General features: G+C 40.4%; 1 protein-coding gene across 2 annotated transcripts in view; it reads left to right on the top strand.

The window, feature by feature from the left end:
- Positions 1-6,049: 6,049 nt before the first annotated feature.
- Positions 6,050-15,813, top strand: part of LOC134542794 (tetraspanin-1-like) — a 92,535-nt gene continuing 82,771 nt past the window's right edge. Inside the window, exon 1 of one of the 2 annotated variants that reach the window (XM_063387323.1) lies at positions 6,050-6,189. The gene's annotated coding sequence lies outside the window, so the exon portion shown is untranslated. The remainder of the gene's footprint in view (positions 6,190-15,813) is intronic. The other variant, XM_063387324.1, reaches the window with a different exon arrangement.

Raw genomic sequence — 15,813 nt, 5'->3', positions numbered from 1 at the left:
TTTTTTTTGGCCGGGAACTTTTTGTAGAACTAGATTGTTGACTTCATTGACAGTGTAGTTCCTAGGCGACACTATCGTCCTTGAACACAGCCAATGAAAGTCTCTATCGAGTAGTTTTTCAATGTAAGGATATACTGCATCTGTAAGATGCTGCAGACTGTGAACTATTCGACCTAGTGTCTCATTCAGTACCATTTCAGCACCGTTAGCGCTCCAGTTGGAGAAGAAAATACACCTCCAAGGTTGAGAAGTTGCTGTGGGAAATAATCATCCGCGTTTCCGCTAAGACGGGCTCTCGTGTTTGCAAATTCAGTCTTTGAATGGAACTCCACAAGAGAAATGATTTTGAGCGTGCTTTAATGATATCTGTTCGTGTCCCTTTCGTCACTACGGGATGTGTCTGCCGAGAATCACCAGCAAGCACAAAGGTTCTGAGGTCCTTTATCCAAACTTACAAACTTTAACTCTTTATAATATTAGTTTAGAAAACTGTTGTGTTGGTTTCGTCCTTTTCGTTTGGTCGTGTTTTTGTCTCGTTTTGACTGTAGTGATAAATTTTTTTGGGTTTTAATTTTGTGCTGTCATCATGTGTGGTTTTTTTTGTTTCTCTTTTGTTTTTGGAAAACTATTGTGTTTGTTTCGTCTTTTCGTTTTGCTGTGTTTTTGTCTTGTTTCAACTGTTGTGCTGAATTTTTTGAGTTCGATATTTTTGTGCTGTCATCATTTGTGGGTTTTTTTTTTTCGTTCTGTTAGTCCATTTTTCTTTGTTTTTCTTTGTTGACCATATTCCTGCTGTGGAGAATTGTGTGGTGTTAAATCCTGACAACAGCAATTTTTTGCTTAGTTTGTGATTTTTGTCATTTGTGTTTTTTGTAGTTTTCTTCTACAGACATACATGTGCTAAGCAATGGCGTATGTCCAAAAGCTTACATCAAGTAATATTAGTAGGGACCGGAAAAATTCGCGGATTCAATTACCTCTAGGATAGCCTCCATTATCCTCTGCACTTCTCAAGTAAACACGCGTGTTCATTGGTTACTAAATTGTGAGTCGTCTCCACTGGGTAGCTTGTCATTCGACGCTTCTTTGGTCGATAGTCTCTCATTGGCCCAGAGAGCTCCAGTTAAACCGCGAGCCAATAGCAGAACCAGCAGAATTGTACACATGTTTGAATTTCAACCTATCACGAAATTAATCAGCGAATTTTTCCGGTCTCTAAATATTAGTATAAATTTCCCCTTCCCCTGCACAACATCACCGAGCAAAAAAAAAAAAAAATCCTTGAGCCGTGCCTGCGCTTGGAAAACTCAGCAGTCTGCAGATTGCTGTGTGAAATCCTTCTTCGAGACACGACCCGAACGTTTTTTTTTTTTTTTTGCTTGTGTTCCTGAGCATGCACTCTATTGAGTGCCGCCCGGGGACCATTTATTTGCAGTTTGTTATGGAGTACTTTGTCCATACGACCTTTACCCCCCTCCCTTCTTTTTCCCCCTGGCCCAGGCAACGCGATATGGAGGTGATAAAGCCCACCTCCACACTATGCCCATTTTCTGCTATACCTTCTGCTATACCCATGGGTATAGAAGCGGGCTTTAAGGTTTGTATAGCAGAAGAGAAGAAAGAATTCGTGATTCAATATTCACGTTACCTCGAACGCTTACGGAAAGCCGTGCAATGGAGTTCCCGACCAAAGAAAGAATATCGGAGTAGGATAAACTAGTTTCTGTCCATTTAAATAAATTCTGAAAAAAATATGATAATTGCAATTATTTTTTTTTAAATTATTAGACCTGGTGAATGATTTTTTTTTGTATTTTATCTTATATGTTGCACTTGCAAAAAATATAACAAAGATGGTTTAGTTTTTAAAAAACAAATACAGAATAAATGGGTGGCACTCTGGCAAGTTTTGACAGTCACCAGTTTGCCAGTCATCTCCCCCCTTAATGTTGTATTTTTATGACACCCCGAGTGATTGTGAAATTGTAGTTATGGTAATTGGTGCATTAAGACAACACAATTTACATATATGTCTAACCCAGGATTCGAACACAGGGTCCCCGCACCGTATCCCCGTGTCTTGTCGACTGCGCTAGGGAGGCCGATTTGCTACTGACACTTAACGTAGTACCAAATGCAGACTAATAGTTGTTAATCTGTAACGCAGTTTCATTACGTATTTTAAAACATAGTAGTTCTTCTTTCTATGACTATTTTAATTTACCAAATATATTCCAGGGTAGTTTTACTATAATAAAGTTTCATTTGGCATACCTACTATTACGTTTTTGACGTGACGTCTAATAATTCGATGAACGCCGGCTGCACGCACGAATAAGTGTCCCGTTACGCACATTGTTCCGTTACGCTGTGTCCCGTTACGCTCATTGTACGCTTGCGCCGCATCTATCTCTCTTCCACTCGATTGGCCTATGCGTCCGAGGAGAAGAAAGACAGCGGCAGCACACAACTTACATCTACACGTGAACTGTTTCGTCGACTGTTTATAAAGTGAAGTGAAAAGTTAATGTGGTTTTCATTGCTTATTACAACAACAATTTCGGCAATAAAGGTTAATTATTCTTGCATTTTTAATATCTGATTACTAGTATAATTTCAAGTATTTATTATTTTCTTATTAAATAAAAATGATTCAATTTTATTCATAAAAGTATGCAATCATTTCATCAATGTTTTGTTATGTCGTTGTCACGTTAAACTATCGTCCGTAAACCGACTTTACAGACAACTAATTTTTTTACGTCCTCTAATGTTTACGAAAGGGACTAATATACGAGTTTATACTGCTACACGTGGGCCCGCCATCCTGTAGACTTCGGCTAGTGGGTATATCAGAAAAACGGAACACGTTCTATTGCGGTTTTGGCTAAGCCAGAACTCTTGGAAGGGTGCTGCAATGTTACCTAAACGAGAGCAGGCGCGCTAACAGGAACGAGAAGCCTAAGATGTACATCAAGTTCTGTCCCTGCCCGAACACGCCCGAATATTCACCTTCGGCCAACCTCGGGATTTGTTTTATTTTTGGGCAGGAAAAATGAATTCAAATATTTAAAGTGGTCGGTTAGGTTAGCTACATTAAAACACTTTAAAACACTATGGACGGTTAGTTAGGTTAGTATAGCTACATTAAAATAAACAGAGAAATATAAATATATATAAATAAACCCGAGGTTGGCCGAAGGTGAATATTCGGGCGTGTTCGGGCAGGGACATAACTTGATGTACATTTTAGGCTTCCCAACAGGAACAAGTATGAAAACTGCTCAGTGTGACGAAGTAGTTCACATTCATACCGCAGTTACAGCTTCTGCAGCACTCTTCAGCTCGTCTTTTTTCTGTGAATGTTATGCGCGAACAAATCCGAAAAAACTGGAAATTTGATATAATTTTTTTTACCTCCGATTCGTTTGAGAGTTTCATACATCGCACTGACGTGTGATAGGTACCAATCGATTCTTCACAACCTTGTCTGTTTCTCATTTGTATGAGCCGTCGTGTAACACGTACGAGATGAGCAATATTACAGAACCATGCACTGGTTTGAAGTTAAAACTGGTTGCAATTAACCTTAAACTTTGAGCATTCTCAGATATCGCCAGAACATAATGTTGAAAACTCAATCATTCCGTAATGAAATGTGTATCCAGTTATCACCTTTTCAAAAAAAATTCGCGGATTCATTTCGCGATAGACTAGAATACAAATACGTCTGCCTATTTTCTGCTTGACTGATTGGGCCACAGTTTATCTGAAAGACTCTGGGCCGATTAAAAACCTTCAAAAAAAAAGAAGTAACGAGTTACGAGCATCCCAGTTGACAGGTGTCACGAGCAGGGGCGCAACAACAAAGGGGGGGGGGGCAAGGGTATTTTACCCCCCCCCCTCTGAAACCTTGAAGTGGGGGCAAACGGGGGCAAATAAAGTGCTGTGTAATCAATTTTTAGATAGTAAAACTGCTTAAATAGCACCATTTTCCACCTTGAAATACAAATTTTTCCCGGGGGAGGACCCCAGGACCCCCCACTGCAATAGGGGGGATCAATGATTCTTTATAAAACGTTATATTGCCCCCCTTTGGAAATTTTGTTGTTGCACCCCTGGTCACGAGTCAGCAGCCAATGAGCATGTGTAATTTTCCCGAGTGCATAGAGGTTCATTGAGTCTCTCCTATAGGTCATTCAAATCGCGAATTTTTCCGGTCTCTAGCCATAGCGTGCCAGCTGGACACCCGGAGATAGAGACCTGAAAAACTTGCGGATTCATTTCGTGTTATGATAAAATTCAAATAATTATACCTTAGTGCTGCTTCTGCCATTGGTTTACTGTTAATCTGGAGGACTGAGGGCCAATTAGAGACCCTCGCTCATAGACGTGTCGAATCACAGGCCACCCAGTCGAGACGACTCACAAGTCAGCAGCCAATGAACAGGTGGTATTTGCCCGAGTGTGTAGAGGATAGTGGAGTCTATCCTGGAGGTCATTGAACCCGCGAATTTTTCCGGTCTCTACCCGGAGATTAGCGTGTTGAGCCAGGCGAGGCGGGACCGCCAAGTAGGGATGGCAACGATATATCGATATATCGGAAAAACCGTTATTAAAGGATTCAACTATCGAATTTGGTTCCGATAGTATCGAAATTGAAATATATATGTATATATATATTTTTTTTCAAGTAAAGGGAAAAAACAATTTCATTAAAATTATCTGTAAATATATTTGGCATAAAAAAATAATAAAGTTGTGGACTGAAAGCTTCGGGAGAAAAAAAATTATTATTTAAAAGGAAGGAATAAAAGGAAATATTGGAATTCTCACTAGTGAAGTTCATAGATTGGTAAGTGAAGCATTGCAATGCAGTGACAGGTCGACTGTGCAAGTAGATACGCGGACTTTCGTCTAGTAACTGATTTTATGTTCGTATTCAGTATTTTCAGTGTTGTAATGTGACAGAGTGATTTTGTATTCAGTGTTTTGACAGTATGGCTCCTACGTGTGGATGCACTTAACAAACCTCAGTAAAATTTATGCAAAGTGAAATTCTTTTATACAGAATTTCCATTAAATAATGTCCCTGTTTTCAATGGCATATTGAAACAGTTTAATTTAAACTATTTACAACAAATCATACATCAAATTTAAGTTTTTATTACAAATAATATTCAATATGTTCAGCTTTAGTTATACGGTACACATCCAAACTAAGTCTAATTCTTCCCACACTTTGGTTAACACGTCCGTAGTAATGGAAGCAATATCCTCTTCAATTGTGTGTCTCAACTCTGGCAAATCATGAGGTAGAGGCGGGACGTAGACACGATCTTTCATAAAGCCCCAAAGGAAAAATGTCAGATGAACGTGGAGGCCAGCGAAAAAGAGCTCTGTCGTCTCGAGGATTACGAACAATCCAACGGTCGGGAACTTCGACGTTCAACCACTCTCGTATCAAAGAGGTTCCATAGGGAAGGGGCTCCTCCATCCTGTTGCCAGATTCACTCTTTAGCAAACTGCAGAACACAAAACGAGTCGCCAATTCCGCGCAGGTGGCGCTGCAGGCGAGAAAACAACAAAGCAGTGTTCGGGCACGCACTTAACTTAAAAAAAAAAAAAAAAAAAAAAAAAGCTGTTTGAGTTATTCTTTAATTTTTACCTTTAACCAAAAATTCTACAACCATTACAGTTGATAACTATTAAAATTTATAACTGGTATATTCTTTTATGTACATACTATTCAAATAGCTTCATATCGATATTTTCCAGTTGATATGTAATCGGTGTCGATATAGTTCGAGCGATATATATCGAAAGAACGATGTATCGACGTGTTGAAAAGTTTTTGCCATCCCTGGCGCCACGTGAAGGAGGTCGAAAAGGCGCGAGAGAGAGAGAAAGAGAGGGGGAAGGTTGACACGGGGGAAGGGGGGAGGGGGTGGAGGGAGGGGTTGGTAGCGGAGGGGAGGTGTTTGGGATCCCCTCCTCGCGGGGGCAGCGGGTGGAAGTAAAACACAGAGCGCCTCTCGCAGGGAAGGGCAGTTCTCGCCCCAACGCCAGGGGGAGCGGACGAGCGGACGAGAGCGCCCGCGGCAGTGCGGCCAGGCGCCGGGACGCCGGGCGTCGAGCCAGCGCGCGGCGACGCGGGTGAACGGGACAGGTCTGCTCCCGCCTGCAAAAGTAAGTGCTGCTGCATCAGTTTCACGTCGAGCTCCTCCACCACCCCAACGAGTATCGCATTCGCATTCGCGCCAGTTCGATGAACCTTGAAAACAAAAACTGACTTCAACTGCAGTGGAATGATTTTACCCGTCTGGCGAATGCTGTACCCGGTTTACCAACCCGCGCTCATTCATACGGACAGCAACGTTGATTACCCGGAAACTCATCTGAAATAATTCAGGGGTATATCCTTATAGAACTTAAGGTAGAAAAAAATATATGTGTGTGTGTCCATGTGTTTGTGTGTTACTAAAAGCCTATAAGGATAGTGTTCAACCGTGAACATAGTAATGGTATTTCAGCGGAATATTGAAAATAAGATTTTAATTAAACTACAACCTCGAGGATAGCGTTTTATGCCAAGGAGGTTTTTTCCCTCGTTAAAAAAACTTTTAAAGAAAATAAAATTTTGTCTTCCGAAGTTATAGAAATTGTATGCAGTTTTATTGGGAACGAATCAAAATAACAGGAGTTGCCCAGGATTTACGCATCGCGAAAAGGCTCATTTTAGTATATTAAAAATTGCATAATTAAAATATATTAAGATCCATAAGTGAATAATGCATTAACAACGTAATAGCCATTGCTAGTAGATGCAGAAAGCATAAACAATGCAAAAGCCATTTCAGGAGATGAAGGAAGCATCAACAATGCAATAGCAAAACTTCATCAAGAAGTGCCAAAATTCTGCTTCAAGGATCGAGAAAAGGCGACAGGGGTGGTTTTCCGAAATCTCGTGTAGATAGTGACCTCTCTTGTTTTGAAAGTCAAGTTTGCACAATTTCGTGGAGATCGGAGTAAAGCTGTATATATTAATAAGCAAACAAATAAAGAAAGTGAAACTATTCTTCAATATATGGAAGAAATATAGATGGATTATGATCTAATGTACAAAGATTCTCTTCGTGTTGAAAACATCTGACGTATCGTTTAAGAGTACCACGTATGCAACAATTTCTAGATTGGCTGATTTTCCGTAAAAATAAAACAAAATTCTAAAATGAATGTTTTTTTTTCACCGTACAGACATTCCTGTATTTACTTTTAAAAGATATTTGGGGAATTCCTTCTGGATTCTGAGAAACTCGCTAGTGGGCAGTGCCATGAAGTCGAGAGAAACTGAGGGTGAGAAAATCCATTAAAAAAGAGAAAAATATTGAACAATAAACCTGTTTTAGGTAATTAAAATCTAATAATATTATATTCGTATCTTATCGCAACCTCCAAAATGGTTTGTGGCAATAAAATAAGACACATTTTGGATTATTTTTTTACGCAGAAGCCGCTACTGCGACATTGACAACAACGCCTGGAAGCGGGCAACACTTGGTGAACTCTCAGGCAAACACAGTTACTGATGCGGGGAAACGCATACATACACTGGTTGTCGCACAAAACAAACAGCAAACAGTTATAGAGGTCAACACAACCGGACGCAGGTATTGTGTCGATTTGTAAGGGGGAGGGGGGTATTTTATTGCCCGTCACAAAGTTGGAAAATAGTTTGCAAAATATCAGTAAAGGCGGTATGTTATTCTAGACGATGCATGGTGTACTGTTACGCCTCCAAATCCAACTGTGTGAGAAGCCACATTGTCTACGGCTACTTCTATAGGCCCATATGCCATTGTGTTAGCATAATTGGTATAGTAAATAATTTTTTAAAACACGTGTTCAAAATGTAATTTTTTTATCAGTCCCCTCCCATTCATGAAAATTGAATTTCTGTATCCGCCTCTGGGCTGGCATTCACCCACATCAACTGCCGTGACGTGTTTCAGTTGAGGCCGTCGTGTTCAGACATGCGTTAGTAACTTACCACGTGACTAACTCTGTATGCAGGAAGTATTGCCTACGTCCCAGGCAATGTATCACTGCCGCTCAAACATTTGAGCTCTGGCCAATACTTTCATTATTTCGCAAGAACCACTTGTTATATTCACCTGCGGCTTTCGTGTTAATGGAATTTAATGATAATGATCAATCAATTGTTTTAATCGGCATAATGCTAAAAAAATATTATATAGTACTACTAAAAAATATATTCAAAGTCAGTCCAGCGAACAGCAGCCAGTGTCTCGGAGCAGGCGAGTAATGCCGGGATGCGCGGCTACCCGCAGTGCAGGCGAGTAGAGCGGGAGGCCCGCACACAGGGGCAACCCCGGGCCCCGCGACGACCAGGCCGATGCCATCTGCTCGAGTCACGCGCCCGGCAGGCGTGGCTGCTCGCCGGCAGCCCCAGGTGACGAGAAGAGCGAGGTCAGACATCTGAGTGCTAACGCTCTGATTCCATTTCTGTGTGCGAAAGGATCTTCACCTGCCCCTGTGTGATGCCCCTGTGTGTAGGCTTCCCGCTTCACTAGTCTGCACTGCGGGTAGCCGCGCTTCCAGGCGCATTTGATTCCCAGGCGGCGAACTTCTATGCAGAGTGGTTACAGAAACTGGTACATCGTTACGAAAAGTGCTTAGAACTGAGTGGCGATCATTTTGAAAAATGAAGTAGATATGCAGTAAACTAAATCTATCAATAAAAACTTTTTTTTTAAAAATTAGTTGTTTTTTAATGACCAAACGTACCTTATTATTCGACTATCCCTTCTACATGTTTATCATGGTAAATCAAATTACATCTTTCAACAAGAAACTCGAAAATAAGCATTGATGGTGGGGTTTTTTGCTGCCGTATTAATTGCTGTCAAAAAATTATTAAAAAGACATAAGTTTAATATGCCAGAGGCATACGCTCGAGCCTGTAGCGTCTCTCCCTCGGCGGGCTTGGACCGCTGAGTGCGCAGCTTCCCGCCAGCGACTGGACCAAGAGAATGTGGTTGCTGCTGTTGGACGTCTTTTACTCGCGTAGGCCGTGACCGAATTGGCTTGTACACAGAAAATTATTTTCCGTACATTTACAAAAGATCCCTTTGGAAAGAGTTTATAATGCTACAATATACATTGTATAACCTGCTACAACACATGGGTATGTTTATTTTTGCATGCATGAAATACGTTTTTCGAGATAGTAGTGAGTATTTCTTACGAAAAATGGACCAAAATTTATACATTAATTTGTGTTTCATTCAAAAAATTTTTCTTAATCCATGGAAAATATAATCTAATATTAAAAAATTTGACTTCATTTTATTATATTATGCTTATTAACATGCGCAGTTAATACTACAAAAGCTATTCAGGGAACGAATAATATAAACTTTAACTATTATAGGTATTGGGAATACGAACCCAGTATTACTGTGAACAATATTTTGTAGTTTGTAGAGATACAGATGTTTTCGCGGTTATGCACAAATTTACAAATATATGTAATTTTTCATGAATATTTCTGTTCAACTAAGAAAAAAATTTACAGTTCATGAATTCGTTCAAAAACAACCGGGATAAATCGTGCATGTTTGAAGTTCTTTTGTTTTATTTATTTATTTTTGTTCCTGCTGGCATTTCGGCAGCACAGGAATCACCACACCACGCCGAGTCTGCTTGGAGAGACAATTCGGCATGGAAAATTAATGCCACATAGGTAACCAAAAAAAAATTTGTATCCTTATGCAAATCGCCATGAATAATGGAACTGCGAGTGGAGATGATTTCCTGCGGCAGGCGGTGGAATTCGCACACGCCCATTGCTCCCGAGCAGTTGGTTACATTGGAAAAAATTCAGGTTGAAGAGAATGAAAGAGCGTGCACGCGTTTCACGAAGGGTAGTTGGAGGGAAGGTTGCAGTACCATCCGTCAACTAGCGGTCTTTTTTGCTGAATGCGCTGTTGGAGGAAGGATGTGGAAGGCCTCGTTTTTGCTACCATCCTCGTTGAATGTGATACCCAACCACCTGGAATGCACCAACTGCATGTGGCGGTCTTTCGTGGGAAAAAATAATAACCCACTGCCGCATTCTTACGGAGAAGACCACTGGCCGAGACTGTAGTCGCGGGTATGGAGGTGACCTAGGGACGGGAGAGGGGAGGACCAAGCCCCATGATTGTAGGAGCCACACCCCAGAAATTAAAATTAGTTTACAGTTAGTTAAAATTATAAGTTCGCATCAGACAGCGGAGTGATGGTAAGATTACCATATCTTCGGGTAGGCCTTTGTTCTTATAAATTTCTGCTGTAGCAGTGGCTACATAATGATACACAATACTGTAACCAATTTTGGGCAGGGAGACTTCTCCTGACCACAAAACATACTAGAACAGCATGTATCAGTAATCCGGAGGTAAAAGAACACCATGTCACTATGTATTTTTTTTCTATTTTTTTAGGGTTATTTGCTTTATATAAGAATTTTTTTTGTGGAAGGTAAACACATTATTCTGGGTAGATGAGATGAAAATGCTATTTTTAAGATGTTCGACATTTATAATTGTGACAAACTATTTCATAAAAAAATTACAATGTTGTCATTACCTCCATATTACAGCTGTAACATTGGATTGTTGCTAAAATCAAGTGTAATCATTACTGTGAAATGTGCTTGCGAAGTCTGTTTTCTTGGTGGTCATACATTTTAAGATTAAAATTACACCTTCAAACGGCATATATTACCACTCTTCCCACCCCCACCCTCCAGATGAAGCGTGAACACCGAGCAGCACAGCGTGACCATCCTAGCCTGAAGCTCAGGGAAACTGGAAAATCCCGGAATCCCGGAGTTCCAGTTTGGAGCAACCTTTAATTACCAACATTACCAATACAGCACACGTTTAACATCAACGGTGGTAACTTCTATTTGTGTGCAACCTTTTTTCAGATAACATATATACTTATTATATTTAAATTATGCAAAGATTTAAGTTGATAGATGGATTGCATCCCGCTCCGTCATCTCTTCCCGGCCAAAGCGTGTCTTAACACTTGCTTGGAAAAAGCGTGTAGGCGAAGAATCGAGAAATATGAAGTATGACATGAGTTGTGACAGGCAGAATATGTTACAGAAATAAAATTTTTCACCCACTCGTTCACAGCGAGATTACTTGCGGCCGGCCGGAGCTATTAGCTTTGAATAACAGCCCGGGCAGAGGGTAATATTTTTTACGAGTGGGTAATACAGGTCTCGAAAGGATAGTCCAATCAATAGTTTTATTTATTAATTACATTGCAGAAATCTAAATCTACGACCACAAATTAATCACACTTTCGCAAGTCCACTTTTCACTCTCCCTTCTGGAGTGCGGCTCGACAGAGGCTCTCTCCACTGTTAGTCTGTTACCGTACACCTCGGTCACACACTGCCTCGCACTATCCACTCGCCCGTGCCGCGAACACAGTCTCCGATATCCCCCGATCTTCGCACGCGTAGCCCGTCACTCGTCGCCCGCTGTCGCTCGCCAAGGGGGTTCATCACCCTCTTCACTCCACTGCACTCGCACGCCGATCCCTCCCGTTCACATGCAGCTCATCCCCGCTCTTGAAAGGTCTCATAGCCCTTCGAAATGTGGTGAGAACGATGGCATCCTAGTTATACTTCACGCATATGGGGCTCTGGGAACTTATTGAACTCTCTCTCTCTAGAGAGACAGAGGGAGGGAGAGAGTGGTAGAGACGCACCGCTACTAATCGGATTACTGGTATAGCAGTAGTTGAGGGATGAGCTTGCCTGCATCGTGCCCCTCCCGCAGGCTGGCTAATTAGCCTCGTCGCTAGCAACCTCGTAACAATATGCATCATGGGCGAGAAATTCACAGGGGGGCCCCCCGCGTAGCCCGAGAGTTCTGTGCGTGGGGTTAACCGACACATGTCATCTCTGGATACTGTGCTTGTATGTTGTATACTGCCCATATTTGGCCTACATGCATGCCATAAACAGAAAACTTAAGAAAAATATATACAGAAAGTTTTGTCATCAAACCTGTTTCATAGTAACGTTTTTGCATGAGAAAGTGCCCCCCCCCCCCCTCAGTGAGGGGCTTTTCAATTAAAGGCTCCCCTCACCTCCCTCCCCTTCAGAGATCTACTCCCATGGTCTGGATAGTGTCTGATTAAAATTATATATATTTAATTCAACCACCGCAAGAATTTGTCACTGTCGTAAAATCATTTTGTGTTTCAACATTATTTGAAACACCCATTACCCACTCAACACTTGGCATCCATTTAGCAAACGATTTCAGTTTCATTTTAAGCATCCTAACGAAATTACTTTAACAAAATGGCGAAAACCAATAAAAATGAATATTTTCTAATTAAACACAAAAATAAATACTTCTTCAAAGAAAATAAACTCACGTAGGCAACAGCTAACTAAACATTGAAGAAAGTTACCGGAACCGGTTCACAAGAGCTTTATACCGTGAGTCATTATCAGCGTGATATTATTTTAGGTGGTAAATCTGCAGCGGAAGTTTGGCGGTTGAATTCTGACGCAGCCCATGAGCGGGTGTACGCGTCATCTTGTCGCGAGGAACTCGGCAGTCGCACATCCGGTCTGCACGGCGCGGCGTGGGAAGCGCGCGTCAACACGGGCTCACGCCGCGATTGCAATCGATACAGCTGTCTAACCTACACATTCCCCCTCCTCTCTTCTGACCCTTCACTTTCCTCTCGCCTGTCACTACGTCGTCAAAGGCTTCCTCCTCCCCACCCCCCCCCCTTTATGTGTGGGGCGGGAATAGGATTCGCCGGGCGGGAGAGGTTGATAGAGGGTATGTGGTGGTGTGGGTTAGCGTCCGCGACAACTCGGTCTGCGGGCCAGTGTTGCCAACTGCTTCACAGACTCACTATACAGCGTCTGTCTTTTCCCAAGTCTTTTCATTAAAATTGCAGTACGGGGAATAGACATTTAAAGTAGAGGGAAAAAATTTAAGTTAAAGAGTTATTGATGAATGCGCCTTGAGATCAGAAACTCTGTTTACCTTTAAGAATTTTTTTATTTTATCCAGACATTTAATTTACAAAAAAAAAAATTAAAGATACTTCAACTGTACTAAAATCATCCGAAAGATTGTTAACCTAGAATATATGAAAAATATTTAGTCCTAAAAAACAATTCCCTTTTAGTAATATTGAAGAGCTTAGATGCTAGTACAGTCACATCAGATGCGGTTCTGCGTTTTGATGTATTTATTCTCAATCTCACAATACAGCACACGGCAGATGCCCTACCTCCTTCCTCCACTAATGGAAACCACTTGACTTGGCGTGACTTTCTGGCAATTTAGTATAATGATATAAAACAAAGGCAATCATTTTTTTTCCGATTAAAGAAAAAATTTATTAATATTCAATATTTTTATGTATAGTACAAAAACTAGAATTATTTCTGGTGACTAGATACACTGTAAAAGAATTTTGATGAAATTCGTATTCATTAAGTGGAAGATAATCGCCTATACAATTAATAGTAAATTTACCGTGCTAATAAGATACTCTTCCTATTCATTTAACGTGTTGCTAAACAGGTGTAGGAGGGATATGTTATTACACTAATACAGGGTTTCCCAACCGGTACGCGTAACACGGTGGTATGCGGCAAAGGGAGCGTTCAAGTATTACGTAACGAATTTGGGGGGGAGGGGGGGTCTTGTAAAACGTTACGATGCGTTACAGGGTTGGGAGGGGGTTTTTTACCTACGCGTTACGTCACATTTTTTTTAACCCTTCAAAACGGTCGCGTAGAGACAGATTCTTTCACGCATTTTTTAAAACTTTTTTTTTCCTCAAAATTTGAAATAGCATGATAACTTATTTTTTTTTTTACCTTCACAAAATTGCTTCTGCTTGCTTTACAGGACTAGTGAATAATGTTTTTTTAACTCCAAACGTAAAACAAAAAATATATATATTTATCAACAGCTGTGATAGTTTTTCTCGTCACTCCAGTAAAGTTGTTAAAACAAACAAGCTCGTGGTACCTAGTCAGATAGACAAGGGATCATGCAAGTTTTCGCCACTTCTTGTGAGGTTGTCTGTTGATCTGTCGCCTGCTCTAGAAGGGTTTAAGCAGATGCCTTACAATTTATTTTGCCCATCAGTACAATCCGACCTACAGAACCGAGTATGCTCAACCTGTGGGATTTATTTTACACCCCACAAGAGTGAGCAAATGCACAATCGTTACGTGCATGGCAAGACTGCCCAAGACCTTCGTGAAAGTCGAGTACGGCCACAGCGACTTGCTGCAAGAAGGGCAAATGAGCTTCTCTGCATTGTGCGTCGCTGTGAAACATCGTCTGAGGATGCCGATTGGCTCGATGAAGACGAAGTTGATGCAAGCGGGTTAACAATTCCGGAACCTTCTTCGTCTGGTCTCCGGATGCCAGTAATGAAAGAATCTGAGTGGCTGGCAAACCCATGGACAGAGGAGCAGTAAAACTCAAATTGAATTGTTTTTTTTTTTACAATCTACTTATTTTAATTATGGCTAATTTTATTTTAAATGTTTTCGTTTTCGTTCGATCGTATTCTTAAATACGATTATATTTTGACAATCATATTTTATTTCAGTTAGTTTTATGTTTGTAATTGCATTACCAAAGGTAAAAATAAATTATTAGAAATAAATTTTTTTATTTGATTTTAATAGCTTTATTAGTAAAACGCTAAAATAGGAGAATCCATGAGAATAACAATGGCGGATAAAGCAAAAAGTATGTAAGGACAGGGCCAAGTCAGGAAAACGACGTAATTAAATGTATGATTGCTAAATGTATGATTGAGTAGTAAAAATTTATTAGGACAGAAAAAAACATTAGAAAGCTCTTGCTTTTAAAAACAAGACATTTCAAATGTTAATAAATAACATTAACGCAATTAAAACAATAACAAAGGTATTTTAGTGACTTATTCCGGTACGTTACGCCACATAATTGTAACTTTTAGGTAAAAATGGTCACTTGGGGTTACGTAACGTTTTACTAGGGGGGGGGAGGGGGGTACAGAAAAACGTTACGGCGCGTTACATAGGGGGGAGGGGGGGTCAAAAATATCCAAAAATTGCGTTACGTAATACTTGAACGCTCCCAAAGTCGCAAGTGCGCAGCAGTGGCGTACCCAAGAAGAGGGGCAGGTATTTAGAACATGGCAACAGTGTTCTTCTGTAGCGAAGCACGAGTGTGTAAGCTATTGGTAAATACAGGTTGTCCATATAAAAATTGTTTGTCTGTAAAGTCGTTTTACGGACAATAGTTTAACGTGACGTCATAACAAAACATTGATGAAATGATTGCATACTTTTATGAATAAAATTGAATCTTTTTATTTTAATAATAAAAGAATAAATACTTGAAATTATACTAATCAGATTTTAAAATGCAAGAATAATTAACCTTTATTGCCGAAATTGTTGTTGTAATAAGCAATGAAAACCACATTAACTTTTCACTTCACTCTATAAACAGTCGACGAAACAGTTCACGTGTAGATCTAAGTTGTGTGCTGCCGCTGTCTTTCTTCTCCTCGGACGCATAGGCCAATCGAGTGGAAGAGAGATAGATGCAGCGCAAACATACAATGAGCGTAACCGAAATTGTTGTTGTAATAAGCAATGAAAACCACATTAACTTTTCACTTCACTCTATAAATATATTCAAAGGTACTACTGACCAGCAAATATAAATAATCTGTTTATAA

The sequence above is a fragment of the Bacillus rossius genome (genome assembly GCF_032445375.1).
Source record: "Bacillus rossius redtenbacheri isolate Brsri chromosome 9 unlocalized genomic scaffold, Brsri_v3 Brsri_v3_scf9_2, whole genome shotgun sequence".
In the NCBI taxonomy this organism is placed as follows: domain Eukaryota; kingdom Metazoa; phylum Arthropoda; class Insecta; order Phasmatodea; family Bacillidae; genus Bacillus; species Bacillus rossius.
This window is presented reverse-complemented; position numbering and strand designations above follow the sequence as displayed.